General features: G+C 46.1%; 2 long non-coding RNA genes across 2 annotated transcripts in view; one reads left to right on the top strand and one right to left on the bottom strand.

The window, feature by feature from the left end:
* The window catches only part of LOC140849547 (uncharacterized), a 28,612-nt gene extending 16,456 nt beyond the window's left edge, over nt 1–12,156 (bottom strand). The window contains exon 1 of the long non-coding RNA XR_012131553.1: nt 11,945–12,156. This is a non-coding gene — a long non-coding RNA (uncharacterized lncRNA). The remainder of the gene's footprint in view (nt 1–11,944) is intronic.
* A 2,038-nt stretch (nt 12,157–14,194) lies between these two features.
* LOC140849773 (uncharacterized) lies at nt 14,195–16,252 on the top strand. Its single transcript, XR_012131961.1, has 2 exons — nt 14,195–14,412; nt 15,267–16,252. It is a non-coding gene; the product is annotated as an uncharacterized lncRNA (long non-coding RNA).
* The last annotated feature ends 7,954 nt before the right edge of the window (nt 16,253–24,206 follow it).

Here is a 24,206-nt window from a genome sequence, read left to right on the forward strand (position 1 = left end):
ATGTGGAGTACAAGAACAAAGGAAAACTGAAGGAACAAAACAGCAGGAGAAGTACAGAACCCAAGAATGGACTAACAGTTACCAAAGGGAAAGGGACTGGGGAGGACGGGTGGGACGGAAGGGATAAGGGTGGGAAAAAAAGAAAGGGGGCATTATGATTAGCATGTATAGTGGGAGAAGATACGGCGAGGACTGTGCAACACAGAGAAGACAAGTAGTGATTTTACAGCATCTTACTATGTTGATGGACAGTGACTGTGAACAGGTATGTGGGGGGGACTTAGTGAAGGGGGGAGCCTAGTAAACATAATGTCCTTCATGTAATTGTAGATTAATGATACCAAAATAAAATTAATTTAAAAAATTGCAAAGATCAAAGACAAGGACAGAGTATTAAAAGCAGCCAGAGAAAGAAAAAAGATCACCTACAAAGAAAACCCATCAAACTATCATCAGACTTCTCAAGAGAAACCTTACAGGCCAAAAGAGAATGGCATGACATATTTAATGCAATGAAACAAAAGGACCTTGAACCAAGAATACTATATCCAGCAAGACTATCATTTAAATTTGAAGGAGGGATTAAATAATTCCCAGATAAGCAAAAGTTGAGGGAATTTCCCTCTCACAAACCACCTCTACAGGGTATTTTAAAGGGACTTCTCTAGATGGAAGTATTCCTAAGGCTAAATAGATGTCACCAGAGAAAATAAAATCACAGCAAAGAAAGCAGCCCAACCAAATACTAACTAAAGACAAAAAATAAAATCAGCTATCCACAATAGCAGTCAAGGGGAACACAAAAGAGTACAGAATAAAATACCTAACATATAAAGATTGGAGGAGGAGAATAAGAAGGGGGAGAAATAAAGATTAAACACACTGTATTTATAATAGCGTAATAAGTGAGTTAAAGTTAGATGGTTAGATAGCAAAGAGGCTACCCTTGAACCTTTGATAACCACAAATCCAAAGCCTGCAATGGCAATAAGTATATATCTATTAATAACTGCCCTTAATGTAAATGAATTGAATGCATCAATCAAAAGACGCAGAGTAATACAATGGATAAAAAAGCAAGACCCATCTATATGCTGCTTACAAGAGACTCACCTCAAACCCAAAGACATACACAGACTAAAAGTGAAAGGATGGAAAAATATATTTCATGCAAACAAGAGAGAAAAAAGCAGGTGTTACAGTACTTCATCAGACAAAATAGACTTCAAAACAAAGAAGGTAATAAGGGATAAAGAAGGACATTACATAATGATAAAGGGGTCAGTCCAACAAGAGGATATAACCATTAGAAATATGCACCCAACACAAAAGCACCAACATATGTGTAACAATTATTAACAGAATTAAAGGAAGAAATAGAATGCAATGGATTCATTTTAGGAGACTTCAACACACCACTCACTCCAAAGGACAGATCCACCAGACAGAAAATAAGTAAGGACACAGAGGCACTGAACAACACACTAGAGCAGATGGACCTAATAGACATCTATAGAACCCTACATCCAAAAGCAACAGGATACACATTCTTCTCAAGTGCACATGGAACATTCTCCAGAATAGACCACATACTAGGCCACAAAAAGAGCCTCAGTAAATTCAAAAAGATTGAAATTCTACCAACCAACTTTTCAGACCACAAAAGTATAAAACTAGAAATAAATTGTACAAAGAAAGCAAAAAGGCTCACAAACACATGGAGGCTTAACAACATGCTTCTAAATAGTCAATGGATCAATGACCAAATTAAAATGGAGATCCAGCTATATGCGGAAATAAATGACAGCAACAACACAAAGCCCCAACTTCTGTGGGACACAATGAAAGCAGTCTTAAGTGGAAAATACACAGCAATCCAGTCCTATTTAAAGAAGGAAGAACAATCCCAAATGAATAGTCTAAAGTCACAATTATTGAAACTGGAAAAAGAAGAACAAATGAGGCCCAAAGTCTGCAGAAGGAGGGACATAATAAAGATCAGAGAATAAATAAATAAAATTGAGAAGAATAAAACAGCAGAAAAAAATCAGTGAAACCAAGTGCTGGTTCTTTGAGAAAAAAAATAAAACAGATAAACCAAGAGCCATACTTTTTAAGAGAAAAAGAGAAACTACACACATAAATGGAATCAGAAATGAGAAAGGAAAAATAATGACAGACACCACAGAAATACAAAGAATTATTAGAGAATGTTATGAAAATCTATATGCTAACAAACTGGATAACCTAGAGAAATGGACAACTTTCTAGAAAAGTACAACCTTCCAAGACTGACCCAGAAAGAAACAGAAAATCAAAACAGACCGATTACCAGCAATGAAATTGAATCGGTAATCAAAAAACTACCCAAGAACAAAACCCCCGGGCCAGATAGATTTACCTCGGAATTTTATCAGACATACAGAGAAGAGATAATAACCATTCTCCTTAAAGTTTGCCAAAAAATAGAAGAGGAGGGAATACTTCCAAACTCATTCTATGAAGCCAGCATCACTCTAATACCAAAACCAGGCAAAGACACCACAAGAAAAGAAAATTACAGACCAATATCCCTGATGAACACAGATGCAAAAATACTCAACAAAACATTAGCAAACAGAATTCAAAAATATATCAAGAGGATCATACACCATGATCAAGTGGGATTCATCCCAGAGATGCAACGATGGTGCAACATCCACCACATCAACAAAAAGAAGGACAAAAACCACATGATCATCTCCATAGAGGCTGAAAAAGCATTCGACAAAATTCAACATCCATTCCTGATAAAAGCTCTCAACAAAATGGGTACAGAGGGCAAGTACCTCAACATAATAAAGGTTATATGTGACAAACTCACAGCCAACATCACACTTAACAGCAAAAAGCTGAAAGCTTTTCACCTAAGATCGGGAACACACAGGGATGCACACTCTCCCCACTTTTGTTCAACATAGTAGTGAAGGTTCTAGCCACGGCAATCACACCAAAAAAAGAAATAAAAGGCACCCAAATTGATAAGGAAGACGTCAAACTGGCACTATTTGCAGATAACATGATATTGTACATAGAAAACTCTAAGGAATCCACTCCAAAACTACTAGAACTAATATTTGAATTCAGCAAAGATGCAGGATACAAAATTAACACACAGAAATCTGTAGCTTTCCTTTACACTAATGAGAAAGAGAAATCAAGAAAACAATTCCATTCACAACTGCATCAAAAAGAATAAAATACCTAGGAATAAACCTAACCAAGGAAGTGAAAGACCTATACCCTGAAAACTACATGACACTCTAAAGAGAAATTAAAGAGGACACTAACAAATGGAAACTCGTCCCATGCTCTTGGCTAGGAAGAATTAATATTGTGAAAATGGCCATCCTGCCTGAAGCAATCTACAGATTCAATGCAATCCCTGTCAAATTACTAATAGCATTCTTCAACAAACTGGAACAAATAGTTCTAAAATTCATATGGAACCACATAAGACCCCGAATAGCCAAAGCAATCCTGAGAAGGAAGAATAAAGTTGGGGGGATCTCACTTCCTAATTTCAAGCTCTACAAAAAGCCACAGTAATCAAGACAATTTGGTACTGGCACAAGAACAGACCCATAGACCAATGGAACAGAATAGAGAGTCCAGATATTAACCCAAACATATATGGTCAATTAATATAAAATAAAGGAGCCATGGATATGCAATGGGGAAATGACAGCCTCTTCAACAGCTGGTGTTGGCAAACCTGGACGCTACATGTAAGAGAATGAAACTGGATCCTTGTCTAACCCCATACACAAAAGTAAACTCAAAATGGATCAAAAACCTGAATGTAAGTCATGAAACCATAAAACTCTTAGAAAAAAACATAGGCAAAAATCTCTTGGACATAAACATGAGCAACTTCTTCATGAACATATCTCCCTGGGAAAGGGAAACAAAAGCAAAAATGAACAAGTGGGACTATATCAAGCTGAAAAGCTTCTGTACAGCAAAGGACACCATCAATAGAACAAAAAGACATCCTACAGTATGGGAGGATATATTCATAAATGCATATCCAATAAAGGGTTGACATCCAAAATATATAAAGAGCTCACATGCCTCACCAAACAAAAAGCAAATAATCCAATTAAAAAATGGGCAGAGGATCTGAACAGACACTTCTCCAAAGAAATTCAGATAGCCAACAGGCACATGAAAAGATGCTCCACATCATTAATCATCAGAGAAATGCAAATTAAAACCACAATGAGATATCACTTTATACCAGTTAAGATAGCCCACATCCAAAAGACTGGGAACAAGAAATGCTGGCAAGGATGTGGAGAATGGGGAACCCTCCTATGCTGCTGGTGGGAATGTAAATTAGTTCGACCATTGTGGAGGTTCCTCAAAATGCTCAAAATAGAAATACTGTTTGACCCAGGAATTTCCCTCCTATGAATTTACCCTAAGAATGCAGGAGCCCAGTCTTAAAAAGACATATGCCCCCCTATGTTTATCGCAGCACTATTTACAATAGCCAAGAAATGGAAGCAACCTAAGTGTCCATCAGTAGATGAATGGATAAAGAAGATGTGGTACATATACACAATGGAATATTATTCAGCCATAAGAAGAAAACAAATCCTACAATTTGCAACAACATGGATGGAGCTAGAGGGTATTATGCTCAGTGAAGTAAACCAGGTGGAGAAAGACAAGTATCAAATGATTTCGCTCATATGTGGAGTATAAGAGCAAAGAAAAAACTGAAGGAACAAAACAGCAGCAGACTCACAGAACCCAAGAATGGACTAACAGTTACCAAAGGAAAAGGGACTGGGAAAGAAGGGTGGGAAGGGAGGGATAAGGGGGGAAAAGGGGCATTATGATTAGCACACATAATGTGGTGGAGGCGCAGGTAAGGTGAAGACAGTATATATAGAGAAGACAAGTAGTAATTCTATAGCATCTTACTACACTGATAGATAGTGACTGTAATGGGGTATGTGATGGGGACTTGATAATGGGGGGAGTCTAAAACCCATAATGTTGCTCATGTAATTGCACATTAATGATACCAAAATTTAAAAAATATGAAAAAGGATAGCAAAATGGATGAAATCATTCCCCATGATGGACTTCAAACACAACTCTATGCAATGTGATTACACAATTGCACTTAAATGGTGATGCAGGGGGAGGAAAGGAACATGGCAATGCACCCATATCTTGAGAAGCCTTTGAAGTCCTCATAGTGCCTGAGAAAGTTTAGAAGTTCATCTGATCTTAGAAAATGTCAGAGGAAAGTGCCTGATGACAAGGGTCAGGATGTTAAGTAAAGAGACAGGAATTAATCTCCATTCATTAATAGGATGCTGAAGTGACCTTTAAGTTAAATCCAAGTCTAATTGTTGAAGAAAAGGAGCTCAGCCTGAAGTTCGCCCCACCCCCAGCCTCCATCCTCATTCTTTTGCCTGTGGAGTCTAAGGATCGCCTCCTGTCCTCTTTATGCTTTTCCTGGCTGAGACAGGGTTCATGTTCCCTGCAGACAGGTCTCTCTCCAGGGGGCCAATCGCAAACCCACTTCCTTACAGCCTCCTTGCTTCTGGGAAAGGCACAACTGTCCCCTACACCTGCCTCCCCAAGTCTGATCCTGCCCCGCCCCAGCCCACCTGCTCGTGCACCATGCCTACTTGGCCAGCCCTGTCCTGATCCCTCCTCCCTGTGTCCTCTCAGTGACCCAGGGCTGGCAGGACACAGTCAGGGTTTCCCATGTGGTCTCCCAACCCCAGTCTCCCTCAGCTCCTTTCAACACCTGCTGCCAGAAGCCTCTCTCCCATTCTAAAGCCTTGGATGCCTCCAGAACCCTCCTACCTTCACAGCGGCATCGGCGCCTTGCACTGCCTGGACATGGCCAGCAGTGCTTCTTGCTGCTGATGAAAGACTGCCACCTTCAGACCTCCCACACTGATGGTCTCTCTCCCTTGTGCAGACCCCCTATACTCTGCCCACCCCTCCCTGCTGGCCTGTGCCTTGGCTTACATTTAATGACATTCCTTTCATCCTGCTTTCTATTCTAGCAGCTCCTTGGGCACAGTAATTGAGTCCTCATGGTCTTGTCTCCCACAGGGGATGACACACACTCACATATGCACACAAAGACATATATATATATATATGTATACACACAGGTGCACACACACACACCCAAAAAAAAAGCCCCACCCTACCATGGCCTCATGGCCCTTCTCATGGAAAAGATGCAGTAAGGAGGAGAGAAGCAGAGAGCTAACTGGACGCTTACTCAGCCAACAAAGATAAACTTGTCATAGTCTGTGCATACACACTCCAGAGCTGTGCTGTCCAGCGTGGTGCCACTGAACATGTGTATCTTGATACACTTCCATGTGTATCAAGAGAAACTACTCCCAATGAGATGTGCTCTATGTGTGCTACACACAGGGGATTATGAAGACTGTATGGAAAAAGAATGTTCAATACCTCATTTTTATTGACTACATGTTGTAATGATAATATTTGAGATGTATTGGGCTAAAATGTTATTAAATAATTGATTTTCACTTCTTTTTTGTGTAATGTGGCTATAGAAAAGGCAAAATTACATGTGCAGCTCATGTTATATTTCTGCTGGAGAGCACCCTCCACAAGGGGGCTCAGCAGGCTCTCACAGCGGGGAAAGTCCTCTGTAGGACAGCAGCCATGCCCTGTCATTCCGCGGGGCCTGAGGGGGCACCACCACCACAGAGCTGAGCTTCTGTGACAAGACCATGTGTCCTGAAGGCTGACAATACCTGCTTCCACCTTGTTAAGAACCACTTAGCTGACCCTGCTCTGGAGTTATGCAGTATGGGTGAGTGTGTGGCTGCGTTGGGGGAACATAGTAAAATGTCATCTATAATCCAGGAGGTGGTGACAAATTTAATTCTGGTGAACCAGAAACTCTTCACAGAAAATGTGTGTAAATTTTGTTAGAATTTCTTCAGTAATTCAAAAGCATTTTTCCTTTATAATGCAATTGTCCAAAACAACAATAATTCAGTTATGGATTATCATTCACACACAATCTGGGTAGACACCAGTGCTAACTTTGGGAGTATGTTATTTTAGTTTTCACAACATTTTGGTAACTGACAAAAGAATGGAGCAGACACACCTGCAGCATGTTGGATGTAGATTCCTTTACTTCTTCTAATTTCCATTTTATGAAATTGAGTGAGTAAATCTAGGTGTTTACTCTAAGGGAATACAACTCCTTTGGATTATACTATTGGCTCAATGATATTCTAGAACAAGTTTCATACACATAGAGAAGTGCCCTGGAGCTTCTCCTAGGCAACTTCTCAAGCAGAGACCCTGGAATTGACTGACAGGGACTCATATCCAAGAAGATCTGAAGACTCCCATGCTAGAAGGTTCTTTATTATTAGACAGCTTCTCTGTCCAAGGACTGAGAGCATCAGGTACTGTTCAGCCTCCTGGCTTCTACTTGGGTCCAAATAAGAATTGCCAGGAATTTAGGGAAACCAGGAAGGATGCCCTGCTTCCATTCCTCTCACCCAGAGTGAGAAGGAATCCAATTTGGGCTGGGAAAGGAAGGCCATTGACACATGACCTGATGTGAACAGGTCAGCCACTTCCAGAAAGTACTTGGCAAGAGACAATGCCACTCATTAAAGCCTACTGGAAGCGATTGTTCAGCCGAGGAAGCCTCCTATTCCTAGCTGGGCAACAAGCACTAACATGAAAGTAATGTGCGGCCCGTCCAAACAACCCAGGCCTCTCTGTAAACACACTACTGTGTTTAATCTAGCTGCTTGACCTCCTGTCTTCCAAAGTGTGGACAGGAAATGCTTGTCGTGATCTTTTACTGCCTCTTCACTCTTCAGCACATTTGACCTCCATAGAACTTGTTCCCAACCCACAGATAAAATTAGCTATGATTTTCCAAAAAAAAAAAAAAAGCTAGTGACAGACTATTCTTTGGCCAATGTCCAGGGTGTACGGAGTGGGAAGAACACACTGATGTCCAGAGAGGAAAGCAGCCTGGCTGAGTGGCGCCCACCCAGTCCATCCATGGGTGCCTTACATTGCTATGGAGGCAGTGCTACAAGCTCTTTGTGCTCCTGGGCCCCATGCTTCTCCTGGCCTCCCTGGGGCCTCAGCCCAGCCCAACTACCATCCCTGTGACAGAGCTGCTTCCCAGGAGGGAGCTGCTCCACCAGAGGTGGCGCTTTGCTCTGGTAAGATTTGTAATGTCCAATTAGGTCTCCAGGACCACAGCAACAGTTTGGGGCCTCCATGGCTGAGCATGTTCTCAGGCAACAGGATGCATTTGGGACCACAAACAGACAACTTGACTTTACGAGAACAGGAACCTGAAGAGTAATGGAAATGCCTTTGTCCTGGGAAAACTCCACTTCCTTTTCCTACGAAGCAGTAACAAGTGACACAGTTCTGGGTCCCAGCTGAAAGAGTCAGGTGTTTCTGGAGCAGCCCCTCACGAGACGCTCTTAGCGTCCTTTCAGTTGAGAATCACATCGTGTTAGAGGAGCTCTGGTGAATCAGGTGAAGTGACTGCACTCTATCTGTCCTCTGTGGACCTGGGCACCCGGCCCTCCTGACTTGCCCACCCTACTTTCTGTGTCCCACCTGCCCACTGCCTCTCTCAGCCTCGCCAGTACAGGGCCCCAGGTCAGGCTGCAGACCCTCTCCTGTCCATGCTTCCACTCACCCAGAGAGTGCCCCTGCAGCCTCGGCTTCCAGGCTGTACTCCAACTGCCTCACACCCAAGCTTTGCTAGTCAGCTACCCACCTGCCTGGTGACCTTGCACACAGTCTGTGAGCAGCTCAAACTCCCAAATGTGCGGCAGGGTTCCCCACTCCTCTCCATCCCACTGGTCTCATCCCCCACACCCATGCCTCTGTTGGGCAGCTACATTAGCACCCTGCCTTGGCACTATCCTGAGGCTTCTCTCTTTTTGATGTGCAAGTGCCTCCCACCATGACCACTGTGACTAGCCAGCCCCAGCCCCGTTCTTGACTGCCTGGCTTCCTGCAGTGCCCCCAACTGGTCACCTGCCCGAGAAATCCAGATTCCTCCAGCAGCCTGGACACTCCCCTTAAACCTCCGAACTCAAAACCTTGCAGTGGTGGCACTTCCTGCCCCCACGGCCTCTGCCCCAGGGGATAGCAAGGTCCTTACCAGGTGACTTGGCCCACTGACAGTCCACCTCATCTCCTTGCTCTCTCCCCACCGCATCCCCCTGCATCACCCAGGCTGTTCCCAGTGCCGGCAGCAGTGCTCCTCCTTGGTACTTATGTGGCAGCTTCCCTCACTTCCTTTTATTTCTGCTCAAAGTTGCCTCCTCCAGGAGGCCTTTCCTCACCACCTCATATGAAAAAAGAACACCCCCACCCCCATCACTGCTCTTCCTCCCTGGTACTTCCTCCCTGGCCCTCAGCGCATGCCAGCCTAGAGCAGTTTTCCCTCTGTTGTCTGGCTCTCTCTGCCATCTGCTCAGAGTAAGCCCCCAGAGAGAGGCCTCCGGCAGTATTGCTGACTTGCATGGCTGCCTCCTAGAGCTGTGCCTGGCAGGTGGTATACTGGTGAATAAGTGTACAGAGAGACATTCAGCAGTCTCTGCCATGATTTCCACAGATGTAAAGAATTCTGCACCCAAGAAGCTGGGACCTCAGATTTTATGCACAGAATCCACAGGAGTAGGTAGCACGGTTTGCCTTTTTAAATGTTACTTCTTTAACACAAACAAAAATCCACCTCATTTTAGATTGGAGCCAATGTAGACTTTAAGTGCCCCCACACAATTGACCAAATGTTCATTATATGTAAGGCATAGTGTCATGCATGGTAAGTACAAAAGAGGAAAAACTGTGTCCTGAATTGTGGCCTGGGTGCCTCCTTCAGTGTGAGACATCTGACAGGAACAGCTTTCACATGGCTGGTTTGCACCTTACTCCAAGCGGTTTTCCACTTGTGAGGAAAAAAAGTCAAATTTCTTTATTTTCCATTTAATTTTAATGCATTCTGTTTTCATAGGTGACACATTTATATGGCAGAACATTTAATGAAAATCAAGTGTCCCTGCAGCTCCCCAACCAACTGGTTACCTTCCTTGGAGGCAACCAGGCTAACCTGTTTCTTGTCCATCCTTCTAGATATTTCTATTCAGATACAAGCCAACACACATTCTTTACTTCTCTGAATATTTGTAAGTCTAGCTCCAATTCCCCATGGACAAGATCCACTTCATTGGTCCTAGGCTTACCCATCACCCTGGGGCCAGAAGAACCAGGAGGCTCGTGCTGGTGCCCAGGAAATGGTGCAGGGCCTCTGGCCTTTGGTACCCCACAGCCAGACTTCCTCATCACGCAGACCCCCAAAGGGGCCTTGAACACATGCACCTCCATATCTTGTCCCAAAGCAGGTATTCCCATCTTCCCCTGTGCTGGGACCCAGGTACCTAGGCTTAACCTCTCCAGAACCCCCAGAGCCACCAGAGCTACCACCCCTCTTGTGTCAGTGCTCATATAATTTGTCTTCCTACCTGGGGAGGTTGAGTGATAGGGTGCTTTTCATAATTACTGTCAGAGCCAGTACTAGGCTGAGGCAAGAGAATCACAAAGGGTGTAAAATTTTGGGGTGCCCCCCTCTGGGCCATGACATGCAGGGCTGGCATCTGCATGACCCAGAGATTAGGCATCCCTTAAACATGAGTGGTCTCCTGACTCACCCCAGCCTGCCCTGAGAACTGTGGTAGATAAGGGAGGATAAGCCCCCTCCCCTATGAGGCCCTGCCCTTAGCCATCCCAGCCAAGCCCCTCCCCAGACAAGAAAGGTGAGCACCCTCTTTCCACTGGCCACTGCTGCCTCCTGTTGGCTCCCCTCAGCAGAAGGTTCTCCGGGAGCTCAGGCCAGGAAAGACGTGGCTTCAAGCCCCACGTGAGGTCCCTGACACAGGAGAGCAAAGATCCTGGCCTCCCACTGGAACTGGGAACAGGAATACCCAGGAGAAGCAGCAGTGAGCATCCATGGCACCTGCTGCCCTGTGCTCACAGGATCTCCTATGGTCTTTGCGCCACAAAGCCGGAAGATGCTAAGCAAGCACAAAGCATGCCAACCTATGTGTCCAGGACACTCACATGCAAACTGAGCGGGATGGAGCTGTAGTGCGGACCCAGGACAGTCAGGAGCCAGTGGGGATCCCACCTCACCTCTGCCTGTTTGTTCCCTCTAAGCCATTGGTTCTCTGTGTTGGGTGCACCCTAGACTGACCCAGACAGCTTTAAAAATTCTGACACCTTGGGCCCAGCCTTGAAAGAGTCTGATTTTACTAGTTTGGGCTGTGGCCTGGGCTGCTGGGTTTTTAATGCTTCCTAGGTGATTCTAGTGAGCACTAAAGTCTGAGAGCCACTGTCCTAAGACAACCACACCCCACTCCACACCACACCATATTGCACCCAGATTCTGGTTTCATTGTCTTCTGAGAAGGAAAGAATCTACCTCTCCAAATAACTTTCCTTTTCCCTTCACGATGAATTTAGGCACAGACATGGCTAAGTCTCACTTTCACTCACTCTTGGGATTTCTTCGTAGAGCACTTGGGCACTTAAAGCAAATCAGACCTTTTGCTAGACTGACACTTGCTCATACATGTGTGTGTGCGTGCTTGTGCATGTGTGTGCACATGCAGGGGTGGATAGAATGACTGTAGGAACCACGAGAATGTGCATGGTCAACTGAAACCAAGACATTTAATCAGTAAAACTAAAAATATGGTTAAGCCTCCTCAGAAACAGCCTGCATGGTGTGCCCACCCCGCTGGAGACAAGCGGGCAGCAAGCCCGCAGAGTGATGAATGAAGGCAGAGAAGAGCGCCAGTGGGTCTTGGCATCGCAACCCACCTACCTATGCCTGACAGAATTGCAGGGGTCAGGCAAGCAGATGCTCAGAAGTGCTTTCAGGTCCAGCAAGTCTGTGCCACATGGTGTGAGCCTTGTTCTGCTGACCCATTCCTCTCACCCCACAGCTTCTCCTCAGGAAAGAGAATGGCACAGGGATGTCACCTCGCAGCAGCTGTCATCCAGAGTAATTAGCCAGCAGAGTGAAGAAAAGCTTGAATTTCCTCAGATTCAAAAACAAAATGTAAACATGCTCATAAGTGGACCATTTTTTTCTCCTAAATGTCAGCCAAATCAAACATAGCCCATGCATACACACATGCAGACACATGCATGAATGTATGCACAAATATACACAGACACACACGTGCGCTCACACACACATATACACACACGCGCACACCTCGGGGAGGGTCCGTGCTTGCCTGCTTACGTGGTCTGCACCCTCCCCGAGAGGGGGCCTGTCCCGCCCACAGGAGTGGTCTGTTCACTCCCCTTCGTCCCCCCAGAGCCCTAGCTGCCATCTTGTGAGTGTGAATGCCATGTAAGGAACCCATATCTGCACTTTTTGGTTTGCTCGTGTCTCGCAAACATGACTCTTCCTTCATAACCAGAAACACCTCCAATCACATAACCCTGCTATCACCTACAGCCCCAAAGCCAGAGCACTCTCCTCTCACTTTACTAAAAGAAGTTGAGATTCTCCTCCGAAGATGGAGGGAAGAGAATGCCGTGAGCCATTTCTATTGGTTCGTGGCAGCAGCCATGTGCCGTTTCTATGGTTCGTGGCAGCTGTGAGCGGTATCCATTGGCTCATGGCCCCAGCAGCCACTTAGCGAGCAGCGAGCCCTGCGTGTGTTGCTCCTGCTGCAGGTGCCGGCGCTGGGCTCCCGCGAGTGCCAGGGCCTTGGTAAGGTCTAAGGACCCTGGGTGGCCTGGCCCACCCTCAAAGTGTCGTGTCCTGACATCCAACCACCCTCAGAGCCCCAACGGGCCTGGCTTGCCCTCCTAGGGAGAAGGGATCTGGGCCCAAGGCCCGGGCCTGCCGTGTGCAGCAACACCGTGGATTTTTCCTGTCGGGAGACGGCTGCCTGTCTGCGGTGCCCAGAGTTTCTTGTCCCCCACAGCCTGGGCCTGGGCCACTCCTGCAAACACTTCCTCCCAGGCCTGGGTCTCCCACTGCCACTTTCACCCTGAGCCGTCACCACCATTATATAAAACACAGTGTTTTCCCCAAGGGCCCCTGTGATGCCAGGATTCTTGTTCACAAAGCCAAAGAATGAGCTTCACAAAGAGTCAAGGTAGGAGGGCAAGGTACAGGCTTTTACTTAGAGATAAAGTGAAAGAACAGAGCTCCCGGCTTATGCCAGGAGGGAACAAGAGAGTCCTGATGGTGTGTTGTCTAGGGGGCTTATAGGCAGTTGAGAAACCAAGAGTTAGGGAGGTGGATCCACCAGATGGTCTCTAAGTGTTTATTTTTAAAGAGACACTAAGTTTCTTATCAGTTTTCCAGACTATTTTGCAGAGTTAACATAAGAAATTTACTGTTTTGATCCTTTCTCAGAATAGCAGTTTCTTGGTTTGGGAGTATATCAGTTAAGGCTGCTTGTTTTGCTTTCAAGGTGAGCTGAGTTACTGACTTGATTAGGGCTGAAGGAGGAAAAGCAGTATCTGTGTAAAGTTAAAAATAAATTTTGCCTTTTAGCAGGCTAAAGTAAATTTTACAATAGCCTCATTTAATTGACATAAACAAGACATGGGCTATGCTGAGGTATTTTCTTATCTGGGGGATGTTCAAACATTCCCAGCTAGTTTATTCCTGGCTTTTTAGTTTTAACTAATCTTTACTGAAGAATGCTTATATTCCTAGTTTGATATTTTACTTTAGAGAATTAATGTGACTCTGTCTTTGTTTAATTGTTTAATATGGAGTTTTGGTAGGGGTCTTTTTCCAGAGGCTCTCACCCTACTCTGACTACACCCACAGTCCTTGTCTCACCTGGAGGATTTTATTAGGTGCTCTAGGGTGTGGGGGCCCAGCCTACGGCCGAGGCTGAGCCCCACTCTAGCTGGACAACGCCCTCTTCCCTGTTGGGGATTGGCCCAGCAGACTTCCGTACCCGTGCACAGCTCGTGCTGCCCGCTTAGAGTGGCGCATGACACCTATCCGCTTAAAGGTCACGCATGATACTGTCCCAGATTGGTTGGGTGACTGAATATAAGGGAGCCCACCGGGAGGGAGGAGAGCTTCCCGACAACTGCTGTAACCACCGTGAGAGATTAGACAATAAAGCCTAGAGAAGAATCAAGACCTTGGGCATGTTGCTTCAGTCCCTGAAGGGTCGCGACAAGTGGTGCCGAAACCCGGGAATCGCTAAACCTCGTTGCGACCTGATCCGCTGACCCTGGTGCCTGCCGAACATCACTGGACGCCGTTCGGTTGGCTGGCCAGACTGGGAGAGGGAACCGAGGAGGGTGAGTGGATCGGCGAGTAAACTGAAAGTATACGTGGCAGGGCAGACAGCAGGCAGTTGCGGTGGGTGTTTATGTGTAGTGTGTGTGTCCTGTTAGTGTTTGTGACATTGTTTATTATAATATATGGAATGAGGAGGCACCAGTGAAGGTTCACAGAGTGGCGACGAAATCAAAAGGTTCGTGGAATTAGCGACGTAGTCCATCTAAATCATAACTAGGATACTTGCCCCTTTAGAGAGAGGATGGGGACGGAGGACCAGGATTGGGTTTTTCTTCGGGGCCACTGAGGGAAAACAGCCTAAAAAGGCCCGTGTGGGTACCTCAGTGGCCCCTCACCAAAGAAAAGAAGGAAGCAGCCCACACTTTAGTCCATGGAACACACCTATTTTTGTAATTATTATCAAAGACTGTTTCTTCTCCATCCCACTTCACCCCAGAGACTGTCAAAGGTTTATTGCCACAGGGCATGGCTAATAGCCCCACCATGTGTATGTAAAGAAGGCCTTACAAACTGTCAGGAAACAGTTTCCCCTGATAATCATCTATCATTATATGGATGACATCCTTTTGTGTCATGAGAGCAGCAGGGAGCTAGAGACAACCCTCAGGGTCAGGGTATGGTGGAACGCACCCACCTCACCCTCAAGAATGCCTTATATAAACAAAAAGGGGGAATAGGAGAAGATTTTAGAACACTGGACAAAAATGGCCGCAGTGCAGCAGAGCGGCACAGCCAACAATCCAATCCAAAACACATGCCTAAAGTTTTGTGGAAGGATGTGTTGGAAGGAACATGGAAAGGCCCGGACCCAGTGATAATCTGGACCCGAGGCTCGGTTTGTGTTTTTCCACAGGACCAGCAGAACCCTGTTTGGGTGCCTGAACGTCTGATACGCAGAGTGTAAAACCCCAGAGCGGAGGTACAAGAAGATCGCACTGCTTCTGCTCCTGCCGTGGATCCTACAGCAGGCGACGGCGGAGCCGAGAATGCTGTGGGGAGTGGTGAAGGCGTGGCCTCTGCCACTCCCGGTACAAGAGAGACTTCGGCATCTCTGCAGCCATTGCCTTGGCCGTTGCCACTTCAGTGGCCGCTGCAGCTGCAGCCACCGATCAACCAATGCATGAACCTTCTTCAAGAACAATTGGACCTCTTGGGGGAGGTTTTGTCTGTGGGCTGCATATACAAGGGTGTATTACTGGTATGTTAAACGCCACCAAAGCCTGGTCAGGTGTAGGTGTCATAGGAATATTGCTAATTGTGGGCCTCTCCTGCTTGGGAGGAAAGTCTGTTACAAAAACAGCAACAGGGAGAACGGAAGGTCCTGTTGCAGGCCATGGCAGCGCTAGAGGAAGGCATCTCCCCTAGAGTATGGCTTAATATGCTGGATCAGTAGTCAAGGACGGGTAAGATCGGGAGCTGCGCATATCAACCTAAGACAGGGCGCAGACCTAAGCTGTCTGTTGCCTGAGGACGGGTAAGAATGCTGCAGACTCCGGACGACCTAAGACAGGCATGATCCCGATAGACCTTTTGTTATAAAACAATAAAGGGGGAGATGTGGGGGCCCAGCCTATGGCCGAGGCTGAGCCCCACTCTAGCTGGACAACGCCCTCTTCCCTGTTGGGGATTGGCCCAGCAGACTTCCGTACCTGTGCACAGCTCGTGCTGCCCGCTTAGAGTGGCGTGTGACATCTATCCACTTAAAGGTCACCGTGATACTGTCCCGGATTGGTTGGGTGACTGAATATAAGGGAGCCCACCGGGAGGGAGGAGAGCTTCCTGACAACTGCTGTAACCACCGTGAGAGATTAGACAATAAAGCCTAGAGAAGAATCAAAACCTTGGGCGTGTTGCTTCAGTCCTTGAAGGGTCACGACATAGGGAATTGTGGGGGGTGTTGGAGAGGTGGGGAGGTGGTGGGTGGGGAGGGGGATGACACAGATTCAAAATACATAATGGCTCAGCCAGAGACACATGTGCCATGCAGCACAGAGCACACATACCAAAGAGCCAACAACTGCTGAACTGGGGTGACTGCCTTCCCAGATTCCTCAGAGTACTGAGGCTTCTGTCAGGCCAGAGCACCCTGAGTGTCTTTTAAGTAAAGCCAGAACAAATGTGGAGAGCTTCCTATGAGATAGATTTCATAAGGGCTTCCCAGGCTCCTGGCTGGTCAGGCAGGTGACTACCGAATGATAGGGCACCACACCTTGTCCCCCCATGCAGTGTCCCCAGATGTATTGTCATCACAGCATCTCTGTCATTATAATAACACAGAAATCTAGGTCCTACATAACCCCCAGGTGGAGGTGAATGGTCCTGGCTGAGTGTGTCCTCCAGATCATATTGCCATAGTATGCTGACCTCTCCCAAGGACTGTGCAAAACCTCAAAGTAGAAAACTTCCATCCAGGTGCAGACAACACATGCTTCAGCCACCATAGAACAAAAGAGGGTGGAGGCAAGAGTGAACTGAGGGAAGGTCAGGCTCAGGGAATGAAAGGTGTTCACCCACCACACCAAGGGCAAGCCTCACCTAGCAACCCATCAGGAGCACCGAGGCCCTGCTCACAGCTGGAAAGCACTGGAGAGCCCATGTGCCTCATTCCGTGCCACTGTATCATCTAGGTTGTAGCTTCTGTTTGACTTTGGCTGAGAGTTAATGAAGAATTACTGATATAGGGCAGAGAACTGCAGAGGAAACTTTCTAAAAGAATGGAGTGTCTGACAGATGAGGGGGTTCCAGGAACAGATGCATGAGCCTGAAGCAGACCACATGGACCCCTGATTCTATGTTTGATTAACACCTTTTCCTGCTGTGAACATATCGGTGACTTAATGGGTTTAATCTGGGGGCTAATGAGCCAGCATCCTTGTAAACAAAATGCTCAGGTGATCATGCACAGTTGGACTAAGCAGAGGTGAGGCTGATCTTCACATTCCCCCACTGGCTCATGTGCATAGACAGGGAAGGGGGCTAGGGAAGGCAGGCAGAACATCTGGAAGGATGCAAATGCCAAACTCGTGTGCACTTGACATCACCCAGAGAACCCTGGAAAGGTCACAGTGCTGGCAGAGAAGGGACACAGAGAGGCTGAAGTGCCTTCTCTGCTTGGAGAGGGAGAGAAAGGCTAGGGCTTGGAAAGGTGAACCTGAGTGAGACTGGAGTGAAATGGCAAGCTCAGGGAGCCTTTCTTACAGCCCACTGGGAAAATGAGGCCTCTTCTTCAGTGTTGGGCTGAGAAGGTTGGGAAGCCATCCCCACAACCTCCAGGGCCTATCAACAGTCATAATTCCAACTAGTTACTGTAGGTAGTCACAGTGCTCCGTGGAAACACGGCAGGCTCAGCTGTGGTTCCCCACCCCTCAACAGACCCGACTGGCTGGGCAGACAGCTACACACACTCACACACACACACACATATGCCCACACACACGCCCTAGATGAGACATGCTACATGCCAGAAGGAAACACAAGAGAAAATCAGATTTCTTAGGACATGAGAAACAGGAACCCATAAGAAGAGGATAGACTGGGCTTCACCCTAGTTAAAAATGTCTGTTCTTCAAAACACACTGTTGAGGAAATAAAGAGACCAGCCACAGACTGGGAGGGAGGATTTGCAGAACACATGTCTATTAGAGATCTGGTAACCAGGCTGTAGAAAAAGTCTTGAATTCAATACTGGTGAACAATCCGATATAAGGGAGGGCAAAGATTTGAACAGGCATCCCACCAAAGAAGGTAAACAGATGGGAAATAAAAAAATTAAAAGATGCTTGATGTCATTAGTTATTAGGAAATGCAAGTTCAACAACAGTACTCCACACCTTCTAGAATGGCACAGAGAAACCCATCCTGACACTACCAAGCGCTGGTGAAGATGCAGAGCACCTGGAAACTCAGTGATGGTGGAAATACAGGACGATGAGGGAAGGGGGCTAGGGAAGGCAGGCAGAACATCTGGAAGGATGCAAATGCCAAACTCGTGGGCAACAGTTGGGCTGTTTCTTAGAAGTTAAGGAAACTGTTACCATACATCACAGATGTCCCACTCTTTGAATTTTGCCCTAGAAAAATGAAAACGCATATCCACGTAAAAACCTGTAGTGAAAGTTTATAGCAGCTTTACGCCTGATCACCAAACACTGAAACAATCCAGATGTCCATGAACCAGTGAACAGATAAAAAGCTGTGGGACGTCTGTCCACTGGAACATTATGCAGGAAAAAGACGAGTGAACTACCTATTTGTGGGGCAATAAATGTCAAATGCTCTATGCATATGAAAACAAGTGAGACTCCAGGCTACACACTGTAGGAGCCCATCCATATGGCATTCTAGAAAGAGAAAGCTCTAGGCATAGAGGGGTTGACTACTATTTGGGTGATGGAAATATTTGTTAATATTGACTGTGTGGTCATCAAAAAATTCTTTATCATAGAACTGTATGCCTAGAAAGAGTTTATTGTCTGTACACTGTACCTCAGTAACCTCTTTTTTAAAAAGTGCAGTTTCTGCAGTACAAGTGGTGTGGTCAGAGTTCTGGGAGCACAGAGAAGGGAGGATTTCTGCAGGCACCTAGCCCCTGCAGGGGAGGGGCAGGGGGACCCTAATTCCTAGGAATGCTGGAGAGAGGGGTGTCCTCCTCAGATCAGGGGTGGTCAGGAGCTGGGAGCTTTTCAAATGTATGAAGTCTGTTGAACTGAAACCCCAATGCCAACTGCCTCCCACCAGCCTCCCCACCCAACTCACACAGCCAGTCATCCAAAGGGTCTAAAATTCACTTAAGAGTCTGGGGTCATCGGGAGAGGTCTTCCCAACAGAGGGGCTCCCCCAGAACCAGAACAGACCGCTGACTCCACAAGAGCCCTTCAATAGCACATCAGACACACCAAAATGAGTCATAAACTCCAGCCATGGTGGGGCAGCATCAGATGGAATCACCAGTACTTGAGAATTTTTGACCTCTGAAAATGGCAATATTATATGATCCAATCTAATTATTTTGATGTAAAAATCTAAAAGGATTTTTATCAATTTAACTTCAAAGTCATTTGGCTAATGGTAACATGGTAATTTGTTATTAATGTATAACTGTCCAAGACATTTGGCAATTATCATACAGATCTGGGAATTCTTGTAGGAAAAGCTAAATCACCAGTTGTTTTCAAATATTAATGACATTTTTAGTAAAACAATATTTAGTAACTATACTAACATAATCAAAATGTTTTGTGGACACTTAAACTGCAGTATACCATGGCATTTGGGGGGACATAATTTTTTCTGGTCTCAAGCATTTTTTTAAAGAACATTTCTATTGAGGTATAATTTACATCTAGTGAAATGCACAGGCCTAAAGTGTAAGGTTTGATTCATTTCGACAAACACATGCTTCAGTGTGATCCACACATCTATCAAGATACACAGTTCATTAGCTCAGAAAGTTTCCCTTGTTCTTTCTTGGTCAGCTTCTCCACAAGTGTTCAATTCTGATTTTTGCCTTTTGTAGAACAGAATCAGAACCCCGTGTATGTATCCCTCTGCATCTGGCTTCTTTCATGCAGCATGTGTGAAATTCTCCATGATGTAGCATGTTACAATGGCTTGTTTCTTTGCACTGCTGAGTAGCATTCTGTTGCACAGGTGCACCATGATTCCATATCTGTTTTCCTACTGGACTATTACACTGTTTCTATTTGGAGTGATTATGAACATCTATGTGTAAGTCTTTTTGTTGACATGTTTCCATTTTTCTTGCATAAATACCTAAGCATGGAATTGTTCAGTCATAGGGTAAACATATGATATATATATATTGGTTTCAAGTGTACAACACAGTAATGCAAATTATCTGCATTAGATGCTCACCTCAGTAGGGTTACCATTTGTCAACATACAAAGCTATTACATTATTGACTATATTCTCTATGCTATACTCTCATCCCCATGATTAATTTATAACTGGGGTTTTGTTTCTCTTTATCTGCTTCACCTATTCCACCTACCCTCCCACTCCTCTTCCTCATGGCAGCCAACGTCTCTTCTCCATGTCTGTAAGTCTATTTCTGCTTCACACATTTTTTTTTTATATTTCATGTATAAGTGAAATCATATAGTACTTGTCTTTCTCTGCTTGGCATATTTCACATACGTACTTTCCTGTTTTTAATATATATATATATATATACACACACATACACACATATATTATTCATATTTGTGTATAAATATATATATTTATACACAAATATGAATAATTTAAAAGATAATATAATATATATAAAATTTAAAAGACAGTGAAGATAGGAGATAGGAGTAATCTGGGGAGGAGACATGCCAGCTCACAGCTGTGAGTGGCAAGGTCTGGACTTACCCTGCAGCCCATCCCAGATAGGAGCACAAGTCACCCCCTCCATGGCAAACCCCCTGGAGGTGGTGATATGATGGTATTGACCACCTCAGCCCTCCTCCCACATCATCAAGTGCTGAAGGTTTTGGGGTCTCCTGTGGTCCACAAGAAAATGCAAACAACCCTGGGAGGTTGATGCCACATTCCAGGGGCTGGCAGCAGGAAAGGTCTGTGGTTTCTACCTGGTCCCCAGGAGCTGCCATTTGCAAGCTGTTCTGGGCCTAATGCATGTTAGGAGGAGCCTCAGAGCCTTTCCTCCTGAAGTCCCCAGCCCCAAAGTGGAAAGGGTATGAGCTGGACGCAAGAACAGCATGGCTCACAGTCACATGGGCAGCGGCCCTGAGTGTCACCAGAGGCCCCAGTCCATCTGGGTAAGAACTGAGATCACCTATTAGCAAGGGATGGACCCAGGCATGCTAGCTCCTAGCCTGGCTTGAGCATGAGAATGACCTAGAAAATGATTTATTGCTGTTTTCTACAAACAAAGGAAAACCAGGTTCCCAGGCCCACCTAGCCCACCAGAACTTTCAGAAGTTTGGAGAACACATCCCTTTGCTATAACCCTCACTACCCCTGCTCCCTGCCCCCTGCTGTGTTCCCAGGTCCCCAGGGTTGGGGTGAGTCCATCTACCAGCTAGGTGGCCCTGGAAGCCACACTCAGTTGGCCACACTTGACTTCTACACTGGTGAAGCAGAGCAGTGCCACCGGCCTGGTTTTGGCCTTCTGGAATGTAGTCAGTAAACAGCAGGGCTGCTCCTGGTGACAGACTCCACGGTCTGTTGGGAGAAGGATCCTGGCCCCAAGCTCCCAGCCTGGGGTGACCTCCACCTGCCAGACCTCATGTGCAGCACAGAGCAGCAACCTGCCGAGGATAAAAGAAGCAGTTGACAGGGTCACAAACAGGGTCCAGAGCCTGCCATCATTGCAAACAGAAACACGAAATAAAATAATCTGTTCATAGAAACTTTGTTTTGACTCTATACAGCTAGAGAGAATTAGGCATCACCCCAAAAATTTATGGGGCTGATATTCCCTGGACCTTAGTATCTTTAAAAACCAGTGCTCCCAGCCTGATACTTAATTGTTCCCCCAAAACTAAGCTCATAGTCCTCCACTGCTGTGAAAATGCCACCCCACACTCAGTGGCTGAAACAATTATTTATCATTAACTTTCTGAGTTAACTGGGCTCAGCAGGACAGTGCTTACTTGGGTCTCCCAGGAGATCAGTCAGATGGTAATAGGGGCTGCTGCTATCTGGAGGCACAACCAGGCTGAGCATCCCAGATGGCAAGTATGGTTTGATCTGTGTCTCCCAGAATCCATGCACTGAAGCCCTAACCCCCGTGCTTCAGAAGGTAGCCGGATATGGGAACCAGGTCATTGCAGATATAAGTAGTTAAGTTAAAATAAGGACATCCTGGAGTAGGATGGACCCCTAAAGAGAATGACTGATGTCCTTATACAAGGGGAAATGTGGGTGGAGACAGACCCAAGGAGAAGGCCTGTGATGCGGGGCAAGGAAGGCAGAGCTGGAAGGCGCAGCACCAGAAGCCAGGCAGAAGCATGGAGCAGCGTCTCCCTGCCTGCTCTTGGAAGGAGCCTGCTCTGCCTTTACTCTGGTCTCAGATACTCACTCTCCAAAGTGAGACACAATACGTTCTGTTGTTTGGGCCACTTTGTTATGGCAACTATGTGGCAGCTCACTCAGTGGGCTGCCAGGGGGCACTGGAAGCTCAGCAGGGACAGAAGACACAAGGAGCCATGCATGGCTCTCCCGTGTGACCGGAGCCTCTCTCAGTATGGCATCTGGGTTGGGAGAGAATGTCCCAATAGGAATCATCCCAAATCTGAGCCAGCCAACAGAGCAGGCTGGAGCACTGATGCTTCTCTCAGCCTGCGCATCCTGGAACACCGCTTCCACTGTGTTCTGTTGGCCCAGCAGGGCTCAGTGCCATCCCAGACCTGAGGGGAGGAAATCAGACACCTCTCGCTGAAAAGAGCAACAAAGGACTTTTAACCATCTTTACCCAGCCACATCAGCTCTCAACAGAAAGGCTTTGCATCTGTGCTGTGAAAGAAGTGTTATCATGGGCATAAAATCATAGAAAGTGAGGTCAGAGGAGGCTGAAGGAATCTACTCCCAGCATGTGGAAAATCTCTCCACATTTGGTATCCACAAAGACTGTCCCCTGGGGGTGTCAGAAGGAACAGGGAGAGCTATCTTAAGGAACAGGCCAGTGACAAACTGCAGTAGAATAAACATAATAAACTAAAACACAGCCACATGGAAGCACCATTAAGCAGAAATGAGCTTCAGAAATGGTGACAGAGACAAAAGTCTCAACAGCATGGATACAAATCAGGAACATCCATGATATAAACTGTACCCCTTTCAGGGCACTTCCTGGGATCCCAAGGTCTTGCTCTCCCTCTTAATTATACACACTCATGGCTTCATGATGGAGAACAGGCAGGTGGGCTGAAGGAGAAAGGGCTTACCCCTGCTCACCCACTTACATATGAAAACAAGCTCTTCCTGAGCCAGCCCATCCTAAGATGTGTGTGATGCTGTCCACCAGGTCCTGTTTGTCTCAGAGCTAATGTGCTGGTGTAACAGTGATAATCTGCTGGCCAGGGACTTCATGATGCACCAAGTGGGGCTTGACTCGGGGGCTCTGTCTTCCAGTGCATGTTACAGACTCCTTTCTCCCCGAGCATAAGGCTGAGGAGGAGAGCACATTCCTGGGAGCTGATACACCAAGAGCAGCAGCCAACAGTGCTTAGAGCGCTGAGTCTTTACCCTACTTCTCCAGATGTTACCTTAAAAGAGCAAACTATCATGTATCATGTGGCAGAGATAGAGAGTCTGAAGGGAAAAGGGATGTTTTCCCAAACCAGGAACTCTCTGCTGAGACCGCAAGTTCCACTCCTCCAGCCCTACAGGATGAGGGCATGATGAATTTATGGCTCTGCTGAGAAGCAGGTTTCCAGATCTGTGGAGCAAGACAGGAAGGAGTGATTATACCCCCTTCTCCCTGCTTGAGTACTGTAGTGATGGCCTCCTGGAAAATCTAGTCTCTGGTGCTCTCTGGTCTTTTCTCAGATTTCCTAGTCAAGGTAGATTTGGAAAGTCACAGAGAGGGTTCACATCTCACAATCTCCACTTAAAAGTGTGTGATATTGAACCAGTGTCCTGTTTGTAATTCCTTCCCCGATGTAACTCCAGGGAGGGGACATCCCGGGGCAAAATACCTTTGAAAACCAAAATCAGAGGATCATGGGAAGATGGTGGTGTGAGTAGTTCAGAGGAAATCTCCTCCCCAAAACATATATGTTTATGAAAATACAATAAATACAACTATTCCTAAAAGAGACA

Source organism: Manis javanica, chromosome 5 (assembly GCF_040802235.1).
Source record: "Manis javanica isolate MJ-LG chromosome 5, MJ_LKY, whole genome shotgun sequence".
In the NCBI taxonomy this organism is placed as follows: Eukaryota; Metazoa; Chordata; class Mammalia; order Pholidota; family Manidae; genus Manis; species Manis javanica.